The sequence below is a fragment of the Marmota marmota genome, unplaced genomic scaffold (genome assembly GCF_001458135.2).
Source record: "Marmota marmota marmota unplaced genomic scaffold, marMar, whole genome shotgun sequence".
In the NCBI taxonomy this organism is placed as follows: domain Eukaryota; kingdom Metazoa; phylum Chordata; class Mammalia; order Rodentia; family Sciuridae; genus Marmota; species Marmota marmota.
Window position 1 is genome coordinate 13,103,380 of NW_025999925.1, and position 4,914 is coordinate 13,108,293.

At 33.2% G+C, this 4,914-nt stretch overlaps 1 non-coding gene across 1 annotated transcript; it reads left to right on the forward strand.

Moving 5' to 3' along the window:
- The first annotated feature begins 3,975 nt into the window (after nt 1-3,975).
- Nucleotides 3,976-4,077, forward strand: LOC125615839. The gene has a single exon (XR_007346439.1). It is a non-coding gene; the product is annotated as a small nucleolar RNA U13 (small nucleolar RNA).
- Nucleotides 4,078-4,914: the final 837 nt, after the last annotated feature.

A 4,914-nucleotide genomic window follows, 5' to 3' on the forward strand; every position in this document is an offset into this window, starting at 1 on the left:
TTGAATTGAAGAAGTTACTCAATTAAACTGTATAAAGCAACTTGGTGTTTTTATTAATTATTAAATTTTTAATATCCAAAAGTTAATAGGGTCCATGGTCTAGATAAACTGGAATTTTTTTAATCAAAAAATTAGGTTTTAAAAACTAGTACCAGTTGAGCATTCCTTAACCAAAACTTTGAAATCTGAAACAACATAAATAAAAACAACTTTTTGAGTGTTGATATGATGCTACAAGTGGAAAATTCCATACCTTACTTTATGTGATGCACTGCAGCCAAAACACAGCACACTGAAAATATTGCATAAAATTACCTTTAGGCTATGTGTATGAGGTATGTATAAAACACAAATGAATATTATATTTAGACTTGAGTCCCATTCCCAAGATATCTTGTGAATATGAAAATATTCCAAAGTTAAAAAAAAATACAAAATCTAAAATACTATTGGTCTCAAGCACTTCAGAAAAGGGATACTCAAAACTGTTACTACCTTTTATGTTGCTTGTGCAACATGAATGGACAAGTATTGACTCTACTCATAACTACACATTGTTCTAGACATTACTTTTGAATTTATGCTTTTGGAAAAAAATGAGTAAAATGGATCTAATTTTCCCTTCTGCTTGAAACAACTATCAAGCTTAGCAAGATATATGAAACAACTGTTTTATGACATTGGACATCAGATAGACATTAATTCCAGGAACCTGGCCCTATGATTTCCTCAGACTCTTGTTCAGAAGGAGTCTTCAGGCTGTGATCTTGGAGAAGGACCATAGGTGGGTCCAACAGCTTTCCTGAATTTAATCAGAAGAAAGCAACTATACTTCACAAGACTGAGAATCAGTGAAGAGTAAGTTACAGCAACATACATTTACCATCTTCAGTTGAGCAATAATCATCAATGTGAAGAAAATACCCAAGACCAGGGAAAGACCATCTGAAAGATACAGTAGGAACAATTCCTACAGATCATACAGAATAGGTATTATTTTGAGTTTGTACAAGTCAGAGTAAAAAATATTATAATTCAGGACAACAGTTAAAGTAATTTTAAAAAGATATTGCTTCAATAGTGGGAGGAATTGTCTCTAAAGGATGCTTTGCTCCTGCCTAATAGTGTGTAAAAAGCAGTCTTGAAGATAATCAAACTATTCCTAAGTAGCTTAACTACATCTTAAAGTTTTTGTACATCTTATAAGTACAAAAACATTTTCAGAACACAATAAAACAAACTTCACATTAGCCTGAATCCAAACAAATTACTAAACCTGCAAAAAATCTGGAACATATAACCCATACTAAGGTGAAACATTAATTAATATTAACAGATCCAAGAATGGAGTGATGGGATGAAGCAAAGAGGGAGATAAAACTATTTATTATAATAAGATTCTATACATTCAAAAAGGAAAAACAAAAATAGTACATGTTCAAGAGACACAAAGGATATGAATATACCTGTATGAAATTTATAGAGATAAAAATAATGAGAGAAAATAGACTTGATATGATTAATTTCAGATTATACACTGCCAACTATAGATTTGTAAAACTGCAGGAAAAAAAACAGTAAAAAATACAGAAATAAGAAAAAATACTGAATTAAAAATGAGCAGAGCTTAAGTGAGCTGTGGAAAATCTTTAAGTGGTATAAAGTATGTGGAGTAAAATTTCAGGAAAAAGAGAGTAGAGGACAGGGAAAAGAAATATATAATTCAATAAAATATATATAATTTTTCCAAGTTTAATACAAAGTATGAACCTTTAAAACTCAATAAATTACAAGCATGGGAAACATACATAAAACTACCCCAATGTGAAAACCTAGATGCTTAAAGATAGTGATAAAAATGAAATCTTGAAAGGAGCCAGAGAAGAAAGGAGACATGACATACAGAAGAAGAAAGATCAGAAAGACAGTAAACTTCCACTTGAAAAATTGCAGGGGGTGGGGAATTATTTCAAAATAGTGAAAGAAATAAAAGAAAAAAATGTCAATCTATAAATTTATTCCTGGCCAAACTATATGTAAATGAGAGAGTTGAAATAAAGACAATCACTGAAAGGTGTATGAATTTAACAATAGCGAACCTAAAATAGACAAACTTTTAAGAGAAGTTTACCAGGCTGAAAAAAAAGTTACAAGATGAAAATATACAATTTGCACAAATGAATAAAAAGAAAAAATAGCTTTATTCTGTGTAATCATAATGCATTTCTTTCTACATCTCGTTAAAACATAAATAACTATTTAAAGCCAAACCATGACACTATGGTGTGTTTTATCACATAAAAAAAATTATACAATAGAACTGGTAGTGGAAAATAGGAGTGTTTTAGTCAGAAAGTAAAGTTTATTTGGGGCTCATGATTTCAGAGGTTTTGGTCCATAAACAAAACAACCAACTCCATTGCTCTGGGCCAGAGGAGACGCAGAACATCATGATGGAAGGATGTGGCATAGAACAGCTCAGGACTTCCCACCAGGATGCAGAGAAAGAGAGCACTCCTCACAAGGAACAAAATATATATTCCAAAGGCATACCCCCAATGACACACCTCTCCTGATACACCCCACCTACCAACAGTTACCACCCTAGTTATCCATTCAAGTGAATTAATGCACTGATTAAGCTAACACTCTTATAATTCAATCGTTTTACCTGTAAAAATTCTTGCATTATTTCACACATGAATTTGGGAGGGAGGAATACCTCACATATTTACAGGTGTATTTTAAAAATAAAGAAAGAAAGAAATAACATAAGAAAGTAAGGGTGACTGGAGCAAAACGACGTGGGTCTGAGGAAGGTAGGAGATGAGTTCAGAGACCTAATAGGCAGCCAGCACATTTCCCTGCCTAGAGTGCAATGGGAAACCACCAGAGAGTGGAGAAACAGTGAGGTGATCTCGCGCCAGCACCCCCGCGCTGATGGGATGAACTGAGTTTAAAAGAGCTGGCTGTAACATTAAGCTAAGAAAATGACAAGAAAGCACAGGACACATAGGTAATTTTCATATGGAGGGCGGAACTGCTCTGCTACCTTCCAGCTTCCACACTGGAAAGAGTGCTGGAAAAAAGAGCGTGCACCCGGAATCTCTTTATTTTTATAGGGGGACCAACAAAGGAATTTCAATAGAATGTACTTCACCAAATAAGTCAGGGGATAAGGTGGAGTTTTGCTTCCTGATGTCTTGTGGTCAGCAGATTGATTGACATCTTGGCACGTCACACCCATCTCAGGTGCTGTGTGGGATCACAGGCAGAGTGACAAGAGAGGCACACTTGTATCATGCAGCCCAATCAGCAGGCAATGCCAGACCTGTCCCCTCATATGGCTAGGATGCACATAGCTCACACACACACACACTACATGGTTGGCTCGTGGCAGTGATCTGAACTCATTTTCATAGCATCACAAACAGAGAGACAATGCTTATAACCAGACATGCCTTACAACAAGGGTCTGGCCAGCTGGAAGACAAAAATTCTAATCTGAGTATTTAGAGAGTTTATAAGAAAAAAGGCACAGTCAAAAAAAATGACTTTTTAAATTAAAAAATTAAACAAACAAAATGGTGAAAGCAATCACAATTTTTTTTATTTGGCCAAATAAAAATAATGTATTTCTGTATATTAAAGACTCAACAATAGCATAATTGCAACAATAAAACATGGTAAAATACATTAAGTGGATGAAAATAAAAATTTCTAACAAAAATATGAAAGACTACTTTTGATATGTAAATTGAAAATATATATGAGTTCAAACTAGGGAGCAAGAAGCTGCAAATTACAACAATGAGATCCAGATTTAAACCAATTCTCAACGCTAAAAGTAACTACCCTTCAATACAGAAAGATGACCTTCTATGCTACTAGTGAAAGTGTAAATTAAAATTTTTGGAAGAGTGCTCAGCTATTGTGAATCAGAAGTTTAAAAAAAATTAAAAGAAGTGCAACTGGATCCTTCAGTTCATAAGCGTGATGATTGGGTGTTCACACTATTGTGTGAGATGTGCCTCCCTCTAAACCTTGTTATAACATGGGCACATTACCCATCTGACCTGAACTTTGAAAAAAAAAAAAAAGAAGCGTAACTCAACGGTTGCATTTTTAGGAATATTTCAAACGAAAACTAAGGTATATGAATAAAACTTGCAAATAAATAATCACATAGCAGTCAAAGAGCAGAAACAATTTAAGTGCCCTATACAAATGATGAGGGGGTGAATCTATTTGATATAACAATTTTAAATCAGTAAATCCATCATAAATCAATGAATGGCTGGTGATATTTAATCTGCCATTTGTATTGCATACATAAGATAAACATGCTGAACAAAGGATAATACATGTATCATGTACGTGCTAATTTGGTCCTAAAGTTTACATTTGTAAGTTATGGCTCTGCTTGTCATTCTTTTGAGAAGATCAGTAAAAAATAAAATATTGGAAATGGAATTACACTTTTGAAAATGAAATTCTAACACATTTAGTAAATTAAAAACACATTACCAACAAATTCTAAGCAAAAGCATTTCAGTTCAAGGTCAATGTAGTAATACTGACAATGTAATTACAGTTGGAACCTAATGGTTTTGCTGTTTGACATCTATATTTTTTGGTATAGATATCAGTAGAACTTCTATTTAGCCGTCAAATAAAATCTTGAGTAACTGTTTTTCAACTAATAATATCATATTTGGATACCATATCCTCCAACATTTTGTGAAATAAATATAAAGATCTATTTTAAGAGTTTTTAATCTTCTGAAAGTTTTAACCCTTTACTATTAAACCAAACTCTATAAGTGGTTTAGTGAGAAGACTCAATTTATTTGGGTAAATATATAGGAAATGATATCAATAATAGGTGCAGTTTCACTCTTTTCCTAAATACCT